Source organism: Quercus lobata, chromosome 10, assembly GCF_001633185.2.
Source record: "Quercus lobata isolate SW786 chromosome 10, ValleyOak3.0 Primary Assembly, whole genome shotgun sequence".
Classification (NCBI taxonomy): Eukaryota; Viridiplantae; Streptophyta; class Magnoliopsida; order Fagales; family Fagaceae; genus Quercus; species Quercus lobata.
The window spans coordinates 34820646-34840465 of NC_044913.1; the positions used below are offsets into that span (position 1 = coordinate 34820646).

The following is a 19820-nucleotide window of genomic DNA, read 5'->3' on the forward strand; positions in this document are numbered from 1 at the left end:
AAAAACTACAGCTTTTTTTTTATCCACCTAGCAACAAGAACTAAGGCATTCTTTCGTTTTCCCAATAATTAAACTTGCACATTTATTTGTACTCCACTTCCATTTAGCCTAATGGAAAAAACCAGGTTATCATCTTTCCAAATGCAACCCCCAACTTATGGCGAATTGATCACCATTCTAAGCATTGATGGGGGTGGTGTCAGGGGGTTCATCCCTGCAACCATACTTGAATTCCTTGAATCAACACTTCAGGTATACTCTAATTTTAAATAATAATAAAAAATCAGATATCAAATCGAATTATTATTTTTATAGCTTTCAAAATTAAGTCTACAATGAACGTACTATACATACATTTTTTAATGAATTATGCATGATTCATAATTTTTTTTTTTTTTTAAAATATATATATATATATATATATATTTCCATGATTTAAATTTGATTCATTTCTTTTTTCTAATTAAATATTATAAATTTAAAAGAGTATTTGAGTGTCTGGCAATTTAAATTTTTTTAAATAGCATAGTAATCTATACATTGTTAAATCAAAAAATTATAATCGTGAGCTAACATACTAGATCTTGTAGTAAATATATTACTCACACATACAATGTTGGAGGCAAGCAGCATGGCCTCCTATCTTTTAAAATGCCTCCCACCCTCTGATATTTTTGATTAAAAATAAAAAATTATTAGTAAAATTGTATTTAAGTATTGCCCCCCCCCCCCCCCCCCCCCAAATTTTTTATAATAAATTTACTATATTTATATTAGTTGTCACTAATGAACCATTTTTTTTTTCTTTATTATTCTTATACTATACATAGCTCATTAAATCAAAATGCATGTATGCAAAATATTATTAATTTTCTAAAAATAGATAAGTTTATATAATAATTAATAAAATATTTTTCTTCTTATTATATTCTTAGCTGCTAGCTAGTTCATTAATTCAAAGAATATATAAGAAATATGTTCCTAGAAATATATAACTAAATCTATTTGATAAAAGCCTTTTTTTACTTACCAAAATAAAAAATAAAAAATAAAAAATAAATTATATTGCATTTAGAGGATTAGAGATTTTGACACTGACTTAGGGATATCCATATTGCATTTGTCATTTATGAAAAATAATTTATTTATTTATTTATTATTGTTATATTTTTTTAATATTGATTAATAGGTTTTGGAGTGTAAAAAGATGTTAAATTATTTTTAATTGAATAAAATATTTTTATTTTTTTATAATTTTTAGAACTATTAGTATACTTAAATTGTGAATCCCTAAATTATTTAATAAAAATATTGATCTAAAATACTTAAAGAATTTTAATGATGATCAATATAATGTAAGGAAAAGTTCACATTTACAAATTGACAGGATGGGAAAAAAAATAGTTATTTGGTGCATATATTTTTGTTATATATGAGAAAATAACAAGAGTTAGTTGAATCTAAAGCTAAAATTGAAAATTTGACTAGTACCAAGCCTGTTGTTGATAACAGAAGTGTTTATGTTTCTCTTAAACCTAAAGCTGAAAAGGTTTATATACTCCCTTTCAAGAGGAATAATAAAGAAAATGCTTATTTTGCTAGGTTAGACAAAGGTAAAAGTTATGATATAGACGTTGAAGTTTCTAAACCTATGTCGAAATCTACTATTAGAGAGCTTAATAAATTTGTTTTTGTGCCTACTTGTCACCTTTGTGGTGTTGTTGGTCATATTAAACCAAATTGTTCTTTGTTAAGGCAAAAACCAAAATCTGAGAATAGATTTGCTATTAGGAATACTGATGTTCCTAAATTTGTTCTTGTTTGTCACTTTTGTGGAAAGTCCGGGCACATTCGTCTAAACTATTTCAAGCTGCAAGCTGCTAAGCGAGCAAACAAATCAAATGTAATTGTACCTCAAACACAAGATCCTATGGTACTTATTGGTAAATTGGTAAAGGCTTTTAACCTTTATTCCAATCCTGGAGTTGGAAATCATTCTAATGTGAATAAAAACTCCAATGCTTAAGATGCATCTAAAAAGTTTTGGATGCAAAAGGTTTAATCTAAGTGAGTCTTTCTAACATGGTCCTTGTGCTTCATTGCTGTACTCTTTATGACCATTGCTCTTTATTATGTTTTTTTTTGTTTTCTTTGTTTCTAGGATTTGCATTACATAACATTCATGCATTTCATTCTAGGTTGTTTTGATTTTTTTTTTTTTTTTTAAAAACAAAAACAAAAAAACAAAAAAAAAAAAAAAAAAAAAAAAAAAAAAAAAAAAAAGAAGAAGAAGAAGAAGAAGAAGAAGGAAGCAAAATGTGTTTTGCATTATTTTCTTGGATTTGAAATCAAGGTTGGCCAATTTATTTTTACATAACATGTTCATGTACTTTGTTTAGCTTGGATGAGCTCATTTATTGCACTTTACTAGTTTGAGCTTTGTAGTGCATGTTGTGTGGAAAGATATTTATAGTTTTTGATCACATGATCTTGATCTTGAAATCACATACTTTTAATTTTCAGACTTGAACTTATTGAGACAGGCATAAATAACTATCTCACCATTGTTTACTAGCACTTTAATGCATATAGTAAGATTTTGTGCTCGAGAAAGTGTAGCACATGCACAAAAAGATCATAAGGTGTAGCATTGATTTAAATGCTAAAATTGGTGTGTACATTATTGGGTTTTAATAACTTCACAATCAAATAAAATTGGTGTGTACATTATCCCGGCTATTTTTAATAAGTTTTTGCTTAAATAAAATTGGTGTGTATATTATGAGGCAAATCAAGAAACTTACATGATTGCAAGTTTGTTTTCTAGGAGATGTGAGAGTTATATGATGTAACTCTTTAAGTGATAGTCTCTTTCAAATTCTATGTGATGAATTTTGTAGAAATTGTGATTGATTTCTTTTTACATATCATCTCAAATGTATCTCAAGTTTTTACTAGTTGCACACACTACACAAGTTACTCTTTGCTAAACTTTGTACATGTTATTGTGTGTATTTTTGGTCTGGCCAACCGAGTTTGAAAATTCCTTGAATTTTATGCAAAATGTGTTTGAAGCTTGAGAATTTAAGGAGAATTGTTTGAAAACCTTAATTTTGGGAAAATTTGGTTCAAATCAAGTGTTTTTGAAAAGCATTTCATCTCATACTCATGCATTTTATTCATAACATACTATGCTTTAAGGAGTTTCTGCATCATATTGGTTTGTTTTTCAAAAAATTGGTTTTTCCAGAATTTCGATCAATCGAACCTATTTCTCAACCGATCAAAATTGCGATTAAAATTTTGATTTGGCTCTGTGTGTTTTGATCGATCGAACCTAATTTTCGATCAATCGAAAATCGTATAGAGATTATTTTTAAACCTTTGTTTTTCACGTGTTAAGTCACTTTCAAACTTTTTCAAAAAGGTTCTTCTCTCTCTCTCTTCGATCAACCAAGGGTCCAAATCAATTTTTGTTGTTTTCCTCCAAAGTTTTTGCAAGGTTTTTCTCCTCTAAGGCCGGTAAGACCTTTTTACCCTTCCTTTTTGCATTTATTTTCATATTTCATGCATTTAATCATGCATTTTGGGGAAATTTTCGAACCAATGAATTTTTGAGATTTTTGATGATCCAAGCTATTTTTCTTGAAATTGATCAATGGGTTTTTGTTATAAGATGCTATATAACTGTTCTTGATGGTTTGATTTGATCAATTTGGTGATTTGTGAGAAATTAAAAATTCTAGGGCTTGAATGAATCTGAATTGGGGTTTTTGTTCAATTTGGTTTAATTTGACAAAATTGGCTTGTTTGGTTGATTGATTTGGTCATTACAAATTGTTTTCTATCATCTCTAATGATCAATTTGGTCAAATTGTTGTTGTTTTCTTAAATTGGGTTTTTCAAATTTTGGGGTTTTTGATGTAACCTCTATGCTCAAGCCAATTTTGTGATTTTAAACCTAAATTGAACCTATTCTCATAGCATTAGGGCATGTATCATGTGTTGATAATGTTCATGCATCATATAGAATTGTTATTTCTATATTTTTTTTATGTGCTAACTTGCAGTCTACCCTTATTTTTTTCTTGTTTCCTTTTTGGTTCTTTTCTGTTTGTCTTGTTCTTTCCTTAGCATCATGCCTAGGAAAACTAGAGCCAGTAAGACCTCCACTTCTTCTCCTTCCCCCACCTTTGACAGTGAAAGGTTCCTGAGTGAGAAAAACCAGGAAGCGTATAAGAATATTAACCTTAGGAGAAACATTTGGACTGAGAGAAAGGTTCTTTTAGATGAGCTAAATCCTAAGATTAGGCATAACTTTTAGCGTAGGGGCTAGTTACCTTTATTGGATATTTCTCATCCTCCTCCGGCTACCTTGATTAGAGACTTCTATTCGAACCTCTTTGTCCACTCCTATGATGCCAACACTCTTGTGAGGAGTTGGGTACGGGGTGTAGGGTACACCATTACCCCTTCGGTAGTGGCTAATGCTCTTGGGGTACCACTGGTCTAGCATCCTGTCTACCCTTATAATGAGTCTCCTCCCTTGGACGACATCATGTCTTTTATCACTGGGTCTTCTATCCAGTGGGGTTCTGATCCTCGGATCACTACTGCTGAGCTCACTACGATTCACTATCTTTTCTTTAGGATTGTTTGTCATTCTTTTTGGCCTATCTCTCATCTGCACACCATTCCTTTGGGGTGTTGTGCATTTTTGTATGCCCTTGTTATTGATGCTCCTATTAGTTTTCCTCATCTTTTCATTCGTTCTTTGATTGAGGTTCATAGGAGTAGTTCTACTGCTCATGTTTTGTTCTTCCCTGTTTTTATTCACCGGATTCTTTTGCATCTTGGTTTAGTTGAGTTTCTGGCATCTGAGCCTGTCCATATCATAGCTCTCATAGGTGCCACATTTCTTAGGCAGAGGGCTGCTCAAATGAAAGCTAGCTCTAAACGCACCAGGGTAGAGCCTTTTGGTGTCACATCTCCTCCTCCTCCTTCTTCTACAGGTGATGCTACGGCTGAGGAGCCCGTTGATCCTGCTGCTGCTGCTGATGTTCCTCTACCTTCTACTTCGGATGATTCAGACATTCGAAGTATGTTGGAGACTATCATAACCATTCAGGTGACTCATGGTCAGATTTTGGTGGACATGCTTAATGAGTTTTGTGCTTTGCGAGTGGATCTGGAGCATTTGAGACGATCGCCTCCGCCACCTCCTTTTGATGATGGACTATGATTTCCCGTTGGCATTCTGTCACAAAAAGGGAGAGTACATTTGTAGAGGGTTTTTGTAGTTAGGGGGAGATTTTTGTATTTGTGAAGCTTGTGGAGCTATTAGATTATATCTAGGTGCTTCATGGTGTATTTACATTTTTGGCTCATGATGTATTCTTTGTTTAGATTGGATTACTCATGATAGGGGGAGATACATTGATTTGTATATGTTTCTTGTTTCACATTGCTTATTAATTTATATTTATGAGTTATTCATGATATATGTCTTTATTGTGTGTTATGTGAAATCAAGAAGTTATTTTTGTTTTTCTTATATTTTCCACACATGCGTTTATGTGTTTGTTGAGTGTTTCAGGAAATATACAGGTTGATTCAGTCGTGCTGCTGTCTACACTTGCAACTGATAGATAGTAGTCAAGTTGGATTTTTTGTGTTGGGCTATATTTTTGTAATAGGCTGTTTTTATGTAAACTTTGAGCAATTTTGTTTAGTTTGTGTTTTGTCACGGATTGCCAAAGGGGGAGTTTGTTGGATTCTAAGACTTTAGGTTTAAATGTATTAGAACTTCAATTTGTAATGTTGGCAAACCATGATCAAAACAGTTTAGTTTTGTTTAGACTTGCTCAAAATATTTGCTTTTTATGTAAAGTTAGAATCGAGTTACTGCAAAATTTATTGTGCAATTTTGTCTAGCTCGATCGATCGAGAATTAGACTCGATTGATCAAAAGTCGTGCAGATTTTTTTTCTGCAGAAATTTCCAACTTAGCCCAAGCTCGTTTGACGTGTAGGGTTTTATATTTTGTCTTAAGTATAACAGGGAAAACCCTAGCCACGTTTTGGAGATGCTCCATATGTTATGTGTGTGAATCTTTTGTGAGATCAAGAGGTGGTTGCCTTTACACATACTTAGGGTTTCCAAGTTTCAAGATTATGTCAAGAACTTGGTAATCAATTCAGTTACTGCATTAAGAGCTTAAAGATACACAAGCGGGGTGTGCTTGTACTTGCTAGGAATTAAAGAAAGAAGTAGTCCGTGGACTAAGAGCTATCACGTAGTCGTGGTAGTAAGTTTCCTACTCGAGGTAGCAATAGGATGTTAGTAGTCTAAGTCGCTATTGTGTAAATTTCAATTCTTTCATAGTGGATTTAGGTTTACCTTGAGGATAGGTAGGTTAAATCCTCCCCAGGTTTTTACCAGTTTGGTTTCCTGAGTCATCATATCTTTGTATTCTTTATTTTCCGCACTTTACATTGATATGATATATTTGTGTTAACCTAGATTTGTTAATTTGACTAAGTAATCACTTGGCTAATTAACTAGGTTAATCTAGTTTTGTTTTAAGAGATTTAAAAACAAACAAATCTAAAATACTTAAAGAATGTTAATGATGATCAATATAATATAAGGAAAAGTTCACATTTACAAATTGACAGGATGGGAAAAAAAATAGTTATTAGGTGCATATATTTTTGTTATATATGAGAAAATAACATATGTAAATTATTTATATATATATATATATATATGTAAAATAAATAGATTATTTGGATTGAATTTTGCTAATATATTTAGCTTGGCTCTTTAGGAAAAATGGTTGGCTCTACCACTACAGTTACATAATCACAACACAAAAGCACATACGATATAATTTGTGTAACCTTGTGGTAGGATTTGGATGGTGAGGATGCAAGACTTGCAGACTATTTCAATGTCATTGCTAGGACAAGCACAGGTGGTCTTGTAACCGCCATGTTGACTGTAACCGCCCTGTTGACTACTCCCGATGAAAATAATTGTAATCGTCCCCTCTTTGCTGCTAAAGATATCAAGCCCTTCTATCTCCAACATTGCCCTGAAATTTTCCCACAAAATAAGTAATTAGATACTTTTTTTTTTTTTGTTGAGAAACAAGTAATTAGATACTTGGTTTGTCCTTTTTCCTCATATTATTCCATAGCAAAGATACAATTTATTAGTGCTTTGAAATATTTTAACAAATTTTTCTCTTTCATTTGCAGCAGGGGCATGTTTGGATCAATTGCAAACATATTTAGCGGTCCCAAGTATGATGGTAAACACCTTCATTCGATCATAAATGAGAAATTAGGGGAACCTCGACTGAGGAGCACCTTGACCAATGTTGTTATCCCTACATTTGATATCAAGAATTTGCAACCAACCATTTTCTCATCCTATGAGATATCTCTCTCTCTCTCTCTCTCTCTCTCTCTCTCTCTCTCACAGATTGTCTTTATAGTTAGTGCCAATGAAGAGTGATAAGGAAATATTTGGTAGCCTATTTTGAGCAACATTTTGAGCATTTCAAACACACTTACACACATTTCCACACTTTTTCACCCACACATATATCAAAAACACTCAAACAATATTACTCAAACTCCTCTACCAAACACTCCCTAAGTTTGTTTTATTCCACGTTCTTAAAGTTTGACTGCTTCAAAAGTGAAGTACAAACTTTTGGGAAACTATTTTTCAACTTTCATGGGCCAGGCTGTGGTAGAAATATGTAACATAAACCTCATATTTTAAATGGGAAAATTAAAATGGAAATTAATTGGCTTTAGTATTCAAGTTCAATGATAAATACATAATTACTTTTCAAACTCGAAGAGGGAAAAGGTATATATATTCAATTTCCTTCTTTTCTTTTTTTCTTTTTTTTTTCTTTTATACAAGATAGAAATTTTATTCTAACCTAATCTTAATGTATATATGTGTGAAATTCCCTCTTCGAGACTTGAATTCCGGCCCTTGTCCCCACACCCCACAAGTACCGCACAAATGTCATGTTGCATGGATTTTGGACTTCCTTTTGACATCATTATACTCAATTTTAAGCGCAAGAAAATGAGGGAGGCAAGCTTTTTTTTAAAGAAAATTATGGTAACTTGTAAAACAAAAATCTGAAAGCAATTACGTTATAACATTTGCGCAGTTAAGGAACACTGATTGCCCCTGGAATGCTCGGCTCTCAGACATATGCATTGGCAGTTCGGCAGCTCCAACTTATCTTCCTGCCCACCGCTTCAAGAACCATGATAGGGAATTCAATCTTGTTGATGGTGGTGTTGCTGCAAATAATCCGGTATGTATATGGTTACCCTCAAATCCTCAATTACATATCTATTAAGTGAAAGGTAGAACTTAGGCACCATACCTTTTATATATATATATATATATATATATATAGTACATTAGTTTCTTTAAATAAATTCAATCATCTAATTGCATTGACCAATAAAACACAAATAATGTTATCATTTCATAATACAATTAAATTTAATGTAACTAAACGTTTGAATTTAAGTAATGAACTTTATGTACTGCACCTAAAAGTATTGTATCTACATTTTTACGCTAAGTTAAAATGGTTTCAAAACATTAAGCTGACATATCTAATTAAGTTTGTCTATATTTTGGCACCATACATGATCCAGGCACTAGTTGCTGTAAACCGTGACCAGACAGGTCATTGAAGATAATCCTGATTTCCTCTCTATTAAGCCAATGGATTATCAGCCAATGGATCATTATCGCCGCTTTCTAGTAATCTCACTAGGGACCGGCTCGCCAAAGTTGAAACTATACGATGCTGATATGGCAGCCAAATGGGGTACTTTGGGTTGGTTAATTCATGGTGATTCCACTCCATTGGTGGATGTGTTTATGCAGGCAAGTGGAGATATGGTTGATATTCATCTCTCTGTGGTGTTTCGAGCTCTTCGTTCGGAAGAGAATTACCTCCGTATCCAAGTAAGCTTGCATGAAAGCCTTATTTTTTTTTAGCTACACTGGTTTTGATTCTTTTGAATAGTATTACGTAGTTAAGAGATTTGACTAAATATTGTTGAATCTGCTATTGGATGTGTGATCAGGGTGATACATTGACTGCGGCAGAAGCTTCAGTTGATATTTCTACAAAAGAGAACTCGGAAAAATTGGTGCATTTTGGGGAAAACCTATTGAAGAAACCAGTAACTTGGGTGAATTTGGAGACGGGTCAAGCAGAAGAAATTAAAAATTGTGGACCAGATGCCACCAATGAGAAGGCCCTGATAAAGTATGGTAAAACATGCAAGTGCACAACACTTCTGTGTTAATTATTAATATAATTTAATTCATCAAAAAAAATTATTAATATAATTTAGAAAAATGCTAAAGTTTCATATTTTTTTTACAAATTGCTGATGTGCTGAGTAGTTATTGATAAGTAAAAAAGTAACGTCAATGATAAGCCCAAATAAGAACCATTAAAATTTTGCCACAACAATAATTTGTAAAAACATTATAAAATAGTTTATACCTATAACATCACACTATAATTTAGTATTTTATCTTCTTTGATTTTTTGTCCAAATAGGAAATTTGATATTTATGATAGTTACTAGTAGGCTATGCCTGTGTTTATATATAGCATTAAATAATCTACCATTAAAAACATGCAAGTGCACAACACTTTTTGAAAGTTCAAATATGTGTATAAACACCCTTGAACGTTTAGACCTCCAATTTACAAATTAACCAATTCAATTATTATGCCAAACAACTAGTGTGCGGAAAATGAACATAAGCTATAATATAGAATTGGATAAACTATCTAAGCCAAATTAAAATCACAACCCACAGCAGATAATAAAAGGCAAAGATAGAAGGGAAGGAAGATGCAAACACAAAGACAACACGCAATATGTTATTGAAGAGGAAACTGAAACCCTCAGCATAAAACCTCTCCGCCGCCCTCTAAGTGGTAAACAATCCACTAGAAAATGTAGTTGGGATACATGGACAGCAATAGACCCTCCAAGCCTAATCTACCCAGTGCACCTAAGCCCTCCAAGTTTCTTGCTCCAACGAGGTTGCGCCGAACCTTTTTCTTTTCTAGCTTCCCGGATTTCGCTACTAGACCGTAGCATCAACCAATGAAGATTGGTTCCTTCCTAACTGCTTCCCAAAAATCCAAACAGCCCTCTCATAGTGATGAATATGGTGAGAATAAGGTTTGGTAAAATGCCTCTCAAGGATTTGACAATGGAGAGGAAGAGAGTTGAGGAATTTGAAGAGACTCTAATGTATAGATTGTTAGTGAATCAATTTTATTTTTCTTTAGGGTTTCTCTCTCAAAAATCTCTCTGGAAGCTCTCTTACATTTGTGGGTAAAAGGAGTATTTATACTGGAGTGAGAGAGGAATGTGAAACGTTAGGTTTTACAAAACAGGAGTGGCTCGCGGCTTGACCTCGCAACTTGACTAAGTCGCGAGATCCAGTTGCGAGATAACCATATGCCCAGTTGTCCTGTTTTGTCCTGTAGTGCTCCAACTAGCATGACTGTTCACCTTCCGGCATGCTTGGCACGTGTGTTACGTCTAGCGGCTTGCAGCCGCGAGTCACCCACAAGGCCAAGCCGCGAGTCTCTGTTTTCTTGCACACTCTTGAACAAACTTCACTCTATCTCACTCACTACCCTTACAACAAGCCCACCTAAATACAGGGTTACTAAATGCTGAAATACAAGCAAATTTGGCACGGAATAAAGCCAATTAGATGGTTGAATAAATTCAACATTACAATCTCCCTCTTTGGCTATTCCGTGACAAAACCCTAAAACAGACTCTAGACTTAACATGTGAGTTGGGAACAGTTGAACAAAACTCACTCACACCTAACTCGAGAAGCTGTGAAGCACTTGAATCATATGAACATAAGACTTCTGAAACACAACAATACACAATGATCATTGTAAGCAGAAAATCGTGAAATGCATATGAAACAGGCAATATGTGATCAAGCAAAAATGGAGTTAAGAAACAAACCATGGCTTGATCAACCAAGTAATCACTACAAGGTAGTGACCACAATGCTCATTCACACTTGGAATGAACACAAGGACATACAAGCTAACAAGCACAAGGCAAGATACTTGTATGCTCAACACTCAACCAATGCATAATACACAAAGTATATGTATCTAGGAACAATCCTACAAGGGCACAAGAGTGACAGTACATAAATCAAAATGCATGACATTTAGATATAAGTACTGATTTCAACATAGCATAAAAGGCTGCATTAAGCAAGGTACAAACCATAAAGCCTACATATTATGCATAAAAATATTAACCCTAAAAGCTTACATAAGTACATGGGTACAAATTACAATATATCCTGAATAACATCAACAAAATATATAAAAGATTAAACCAAGAGTATAAGTTATGAGTTGGAAACAAATATACACCAAAACCACAGTGTATCAAACCCATATAAACATCAAATACCCAAAACATAAGCATGTATAAACAAAGTCTCTGATTTTGACAACTCCCCCTCAACACATTACTCCCCCTTAAGAGCTGTTTTTTTGCTTCTCATCAACAATGTCATCAACAACAGAAAGAAACATCTCCCCCTTTTTGACCGGAATGGCCAAAGGGTCACTGTCCATGCTGGGTGGTGAAGCTGTCAAGTTTTGCAGACAAAATATCAATCTGGTCCTGCATGGCTCTCATCCTCTCAGAGTGCTCAGTCTGGACTCCTCTGATCCCATCAAGTCGCTCCAGAATGATTTGGAAAGCATCTGGAGGTGTATCTGAAGAAGTTGATGCTCTAGTCCTTTTGCCACTGCTCTTGGGTGTTGAGGTTGATGCATGCCCTGCTGCTTCTGCCTCAGTCTCCATTGGGACACCCTCTCCTTCATCACCTTCATCTTCTTCTCCTGGAAGCCTAACACTTATCCTTTTGCAGGTAAGCTTCTTAAATGCAGAGAGTGTGGACATGGGACTGATGTCTTGTGGGATTGGAACACCCTTCTTTCTAAAGATCCTCATTAGCAAACTACGAAAGATCAATTTTGGCCTAGAAGTTATTCTAGTCTCATCCACAATAGTGTCATATATGTGAGAACTGATGTCAATGAATGTCTTTTCTTTGAGATCCATCAGAAAGATTGCTCTTACACAATTGATTGTAGTCAACTTCTTTATGGGATAGAGGTTAAATATCATGATTATTGTTAGACACCTCATGTCCACTGGAAAAACTGTGGTATTCAGACATTTCCCTTCTCTCTGTCCACCTATCCTTTGTTGAATAGTTTCAATAGATACAATCCTATCTTTGTAATTGACAAACTCCTAATCTTCTAATCCTTTAAGCCCTAGCACATCATCAATGACATGTGCATCCAAAATGAATTCTTTACCTCTAACCCAGCAACTTAAATCATTCTCCCTTATCACAGCATTTGAGTAAAACTCCCTAATCAGGGGTTCACACACTACAGGGAGATCACTCAGAAACTTTTCCCATCCTCTCCCTTCAAAACAGCTGGGGATAAAGGAGTTTCTTAAATCCTCCAAATCTACAAATCTTTCTTGTATAATTCCTGCTTTCAAGAAGAAGTCCTTGTATCTCTCAAAGTGTTGAACTGACCTAAACAGATTAGAATCCATTTTCAATCGTTTGTCAGTCTTCTTTGCAGGAGTTTTCTTCTTCGGAGGTGAGGGAGCCATCTGTGAACAATCAGAAGAGGCCACAACAACATAGTACAAAACATGTGTAGGACAAAACAGAACTTTGTTGGTGACAAGGACAAAAATGCCTCCACTCAGATGAACTAAAACAATTAAACCTCATGCTACTGAAATCAACCACACAGATGAACAGGCTTAAAAAATGAACACACAAGAACAACAGGGAGAATGCAGGGGAGAATTAAAGCAGCAGATATAGAAAATATCCTAAAGACAATGTGATGAGAAATACATGACTCATAAATAGCATAGTAAAACACACAGATGCTCTCAATAGATTCACACAATAGAACATGCACATTCAGCACAGTAAACTTCACATCCACAATAGGAACATTTTGAATCAACTCATCAGCACAAATTCAGATAAACTAAAAAGACACACTTAGCTAAGTACATGATGAAGACCAAAAAGGAAACAACTAAAATAGTTTCAAACTCAAGCAACAACATCCACAAGCTAAGCATGAACATAGAGCAATAGCCGAAACACAAACCCATCTCAAAAACATAAACAAATGTGAAAAATCAAAGGGGAAAAACACAAAATCAAGTAGAAAGGAGTTCAAGAATGAAAACTCATACCTGTTACTTGAAGATTTTGAGTAGAAAATACGTAACAATGGAGTCTGGAAATGGGAGCACGGAGTGTTTGGGAAGGAGACAGTTGAGAGAGAAGATGAACAGTCACAAAAGTTCGAGGGAAAACTGAAAAAGATTTAAAAAATTGCCCCTATTTTTGCCAAACGCGTTTTTCGCGACTGAAAAGAGTCGCCAGCAAGTCGCCAGTTCAAGCCGCCAAAACACTCAAAGAAAAAAGTTTGAAAAAATTTTCTAAATGTTTTTCGCGACTGGGAAGGTCTACCCGCAAGAGAGTCGCGAGCTGAACCGCGAAAATCTCTGAGTAACCCTCGCGACTGGACCTTCCACTCACGAACAAGTCGCCAAAAATGACCCGCGAAGACGCGACTGAGGCTCGCGACTTGACTTACCCGCGAATGAGTCGCCAAAACAAGGCAAAACTGGATTTTTGAAATTTTCAGATTTTTCTAACAAAATACTTTCCAAAAAATACCAAAAACACTCAAAAATCTTTTTGTGCTTGAATTAACAAAGATTGAGCATGTAAAAACACATTTCATCAAGTACAATCACACAAATGATTATGGCATTTATTGAACATAAACTTGTGTGTTGTGTGTGGATATCAACAATGAGATAGTCCTTAGTCTAATGTGAAGGTTCGATGATCAATTCAACCAAGGCATACACAATTAGCACTAGATCATGTGAACCATCTCAATTATAGAAATATGTATATATGACCTCCCACAAAACTTGATAACATATCTTGGAGCTTTATATTTGACTCCACTTTCAACCATAACATTTGATCATTTTGATCTTTTGAGACAATCACCTCTCATTATGAGAGTGATATTTGATATTTCACTTCAAAGAACTAGCCTTTGGCTTTTTGAATAAACATTCATTTTAATATAAGGTCGCTTACCCTTTTTCCTAGTCGAATACTAGAATGTGCGATAGGCTTTTGTAGCTCAATATCTCTTTTTATTTGGAGATTTACATTTGGTGAGCTCTTTTTAGCAAAAACAAAAATAAAGAGTGGGAAGATATATAGACACAAGTCTATGCATGTCTCAAGATCATCATAACCATTCACTAATCATTCATGACAAGTTTGAAGATCTATTTACAACAATCACATAGATTTCAAGATTTCTCCCACAGTGATATGAGTGCAAAAAAACAAGTAATGTTCGAAAATGCACAAAGCCATTAGCACAAAGGTACAAGGCAAAACAGGTTTTGAAACAAAAGCTCAACAATGTCAATCAAACTTTTTGATTTTCTAATTTTTATGTGATTTTTGGATTTTTTGACACTAGAAGAAAAAGATTGATCAAAAACAAAATAAATTAAAAGTATGCACAAGAAGACAAGCAAACAACCAACAGCAAAAACAATAAGCAAACAAACAAACATCGTCGCAAAGCATAAGAAGTATTAATGCATGGACATGTTGTAATGCTTATGCATGAATACCCTTTTTCACCCACACGTCACTTGCGTTTGGGGTGATTTCCTTATAGGATTGGGTACAGGAGTTAGGGCTTTCAAACCTTCGTGAGAAGCTTTCCAAGCAATTGGTGAATGCACCAATCATCTTCATCACATTCATCATTCCGGGATCACCATTCTGATCTCTAGATTGTTCACCTGCCCAATTTCTTCTTTCATTTCTAGGTCCTCGTGACCTTTGAGGAGTTGCACTATTCTTTGCTCTCAGCTTTTGGCAATTTGGTCGAGTATGCCCTTAAAGTCCGCAATGATAACACACATAAGTTGATCTAGGACCTCTTTGTGGTCGTGGACGAGACTTGGCACGAGATTCAGACCTGCCACATATTGATTGCAGGGATTCAACAACCATTGGTTCTCCACATTCTTCTTCTCCTCCATCTTGAGCTTCTCAGTAGTAAGGTCAACTATAACTGGATCTTTAGCCTTTACAAATTTCACTTCTTTAGTGACAGTTCCAGATGAGCTACTTCATCCGATGTATCCCAATCCGGATTTTTCTGAAAAACTCTTTTGAGATGAAATAACATCATCTAGCTTCTTGGTAGTGACCCTCTCTATTTTAGCATTTGCTTGCACAACCTCTTGTTCAAGAAATCTCACTTTTATGTAAGCTTCTGACAGCTCACCATTCAGTATTTCTATCTCACATTTGGCCTCCCTATATCGGATTAGGAGACTTTTGTAATCCTCCTCTGCCTTCTTCATTTTTCTCACAGCAGCCTTGGCCACCCCTGTGTACTCACCCGACTTCTCCAGAAGTGAGTTATAATTCTCTTGAAAATTGGCTGTGCTTTCATCTTCTTCAGCATCTGATTCTTCAACAATTCCCAGTGATTCTTCATCACTATGTTCTCCAAGGTCTCGTACAAGCAGATTCAACTCGTCTGAAGACTCAACATGAGCAATAGTCATAAAAGCTGAATAGTTCCCCTCTCCATCACAGCTTTCTTCAGATTCTGAGTCTGATGAATTCGAGTCACTCAATGTCATGGCATACACTTTGCCTTTCGATTTCAAATAATTCGGACATTCCTTCTTAAAGTGTCCATGCCCGTTACATTCGAAACAAGTGACACCTTGTGTAGGTTGGGATTCTTTTCCATCTTTCCTTTTGAATTCCTTTTTCTCCCTTCCTGAACTTTGGAATTTTCCTTTATCACCAAATTTGCCATTATTTTTTAATTTCAAGAATTTTCTGAAATTTTTAACAAGGTATGCAACATCTTTGTCAACCACATCTTCTCCCGATGAGTCTTGATCTTCCACCTTCTCATTAATGGTCTTAAGAGCAAGAGATTTACTCTTCCGTTGATTGGGCAGCGACATCTTATAAGTCTGAAGAGAACCAACCAGCTCCTGGACTTTGATGTCATCAAGGTCCTTGCTCTCTTTAATCGCTATCACTTTAGCACGAAAACTTTCCGGTAATGATCGAAGGATCTTCCTTACAATTTTAGAATCCTCCGTTTTCTCCCCCAAATTGAACTTGCTGACAACCACCTCATTTAGCTTCCCATAGAAAGAGTCAAAGGACTCATCCTCACTCATTTTGAGCTCCTCAAACCGAGTGGTCAGCATTTGCAACTTGGTGTCTTTCACTTTCTTCGTGCCTTCATAGGTGGTTTCCAATATCTCCCATGCTTCTTTGGCAACGGTAATGTGGGAGATCCTGTGAAATTCATCTGGAGACACACCACAAAAAATAGCATTGAGTGCTTTACTGTTAGCATTAGATGCAGCGAGTGCTGCCTTATCCCATGTGGATTTGGCTGCCTCAGGTCTGGTCCAACCAATCTCAACAGCATCCCAAACAGATTCATCAATAGAACACAGAAAAGCTCTCATGCGAACCTTCCAAAAAGCATAATTACTACCATCAAAATATGGAGGTACATTTAGGGATTAAGACCGATCCATCTCAAAAGGGAGTCAAGGATCACACAATGGTAATGAAACCACTAGAAGTGTACCCGCTCTAATACCAAATGAAAGTTCAAATATGTGTATAAACACCCTTGAACGTTTAGACCCCGAATTTACAAATTAACCAATTCAAGCATTATGTCAAACAACTAGTGTGCAGAAAATAAACATAAGCTATAATATAGAATTGGATAAACTATCTAAACCAAATTAAAATCACAACCCACAGCAGATAATAAAAGGCAAAGATAGAAGGGAAGGAAGATGCAAATACAAAGACAACACGCGATGTGTTATCGAAGAGGAAACCGAAGCCCTCGGCGTAAAACCTCTCCGCCGCCTTCCAAGCGGTAAACAATCCACTAGAAAATATAGTTGGGATACATGGATAGCAATAGACCCTCTAAGCCTAATCTACCCAGTGCACCTAAGCCCTCCAAGCTTCTTGCTCCAACGAAGTTGCACCGAACCTTTTTCTTTTCTAGCTTCCCGGATTCCGCTACTAGACCGTAGCATCAACCAATGAAGATTGGTTCCTTCCTAACTGCTTCCCAGAAATCCAAACAGCCCTCTCACAGTAATGAATATGGTAAGAACAAGATTTGGTAAAATGCCTCTCAAGGATTTGACAATGGAGAGGAAGAGAGTTGAGGAATTGAAGAGACTCTAATGTATAGATTGTTGATGAATCAATCTTATTTTTCTTTAGGGTTTCTCTCTCAAAAATCTCTCTAGAAGCTCTCTTACATTTGTGGGTAAAGGGGGTATTTATACTGGAGTGAGAGAGGAATGTGAAACGTCAGGTTTTACAAAATAGGGGTAGCTCGCGGCTTGACCTCGCGACTTGACTAAGTCGCGAGATCCAGTCGCGAGATAACCGTATGCCCAGTTGTCCCATTTTGTCCTATAGTGCTCCAGCTAGCATGACTGTTCACCTTCCGGCATGCTTGGCACGTGTGCTGCGTCTGGCAGCTTGCAGCCGCGAGTCACCCGCGAGGCCAAGCCGCGAGTCTCTATTTTCTTGCACACTCTTGAGCAAACTTCACTCTATCTCACTCACTACCCTTACAACAAGTCCACCTAAATACAGAGTTACTAAATGCTGAAATACAAGCAAATTTGGCACGGAATAAAGCCAATTAGATGGTTGAATAAATTCAACCTTACACTTTTGTGTTAATTATTAATATAATTTAATTCATAAAGAAATTATTAGTATAATTTAGAAAAATGCTAAAGTTATTTTTTTTTTTTTTTTTTACAAATTGCTGATATGATGAGTAGTTATTGAAAAATAAAAAAGTAATGTTAGTGGTAAACCCAAATAAGAACCATTAAAACTTCGCCACAACCATAGTTTGTAAAAATATTATAAAATAGTTTATGCCTGTAGCATCACTTTATTATTTAATATTTTATCTTCTTTGTTTATTGTCAAAATAGGAAATTTGATATTTATGATAGTTACTAGTAGGTTATGCTTGTGTTTATATATAGAATTAAATATTCTACCATTAAAAGAAAATGTGATGTGTCAATATTCTTTTTTTTTTCTTATAAGATGTGTCAATATTCTAACCAAGTGTTTAAATATTCAATAACTATATTCTATGAAGCATAGTTATTAAATCCGACCCGAAAATTGACTTAGTCTTTGAGTTGGATAACTAAGTTACTAGTCGCACTGCAAAGTCAAATAAAAAATAAAAAATTATATATATATATATATATATATATATAAATTTGAGAAATCATAACATAAATAAGTAATTCTTTAAGTTTTCTCTTCTTTAAATTACCATATTATAACACATTAAAGACAATAAAATAGACTTCTAGAAGTAATTTTACAAATTTCACAAACTCAGCTACATGTTAAAAACTAAAAAAAAAAAATTTAAAAAAAAAAAAAAAAAAAAAAACTCATTCAAGTTACACGCTTCGACCAACTGCCGCTTCAGATTTAATAACTATGCTTTAAAGTTAACCAAAAGTCAAATGTCTTTAAGTTTGAAATATTAAAGATAGACTATAAATAGTTAATTGGGTTAGTTATTGCCATAAAACATGAACGTTTATTACATACTACTTATAGATAACAACCCTTCTATGCTTTACCTTTGCGGGTTCGCAAAAAAACTTTCCCAAGAAAAGAGACTTCGAGAGTCACAATCACCACATACAAACAAGTCGGCATAAAGGGGATCATTGGTCGTCTTTGGTACACATTGGAATAAAGATCACCTCCTATATATGAATATGTTTACTACTTCTAAGAGTTATTACTTTAAAAATCATTGTAATTTTATTTATTCTGATCATATAATTCATTAATAGTTAATTGGTTTATGCAATAAACAAAAGTTATCCGAATAAATTGAAAGTTTACTTTAAAAGTTATACACAGACCAGCTATATGTGATAATGTAATTTGAGGATGTGAATTATATTATTTACTACAAGTCCCGGGTTGCACAGATTTGGGTATAAACTTATAAAATATATAATTTTATTAAAATATCCCCTCCTCCATTATAGCTATAGAATACTTTTCAATCAAAATTCTCCACTAAGAACTTAAATTGGTGTAACATCAACTCAATGAACATATATTATTCTAAAAATATAACTAATAATGTTGAATGACTAAAGAATGATTAAATAATTATAATCATTGGAATAAAGATAATCACTCCAAAAACGTAGTCCACTAAAAGTACTTAAATAGTATTATTTAAAAGCCAAAAATATGGATTGTGGACTTGCTTTCAAATAATCCGAACAATATAGATCTTTTTTTTTTTTTTTAATTCTAGCTATCCCATGAAATTGTTTGTACTAAGCAATGGTACTCCAAATATAAAAATCATTGTTCATTCATAACAAATCTTCGTTCTAATCTTTCAAGTCTTTTTATTTCAGTGTTGTTCAACTATTTAACCCAAAAACTATATGTGGCAAACAACTATAGCATACACAACCGAACTAAACATACAT

The 19820-nt window shown here is 34.6% G+C and overlaps 1 pseudogene; it reads left to right on the forward strand.

Moving 5' to 3' along the window:
* The first annotated feature begins 111 nt into the window (after positions 1–111).
* LOC115964671 lies at positions 112–19022 on the forward strand (annotated as a pseudogene).
* The last annotated feature ends 798 nt before the right edge of the window (positions 19023–19820 follow it).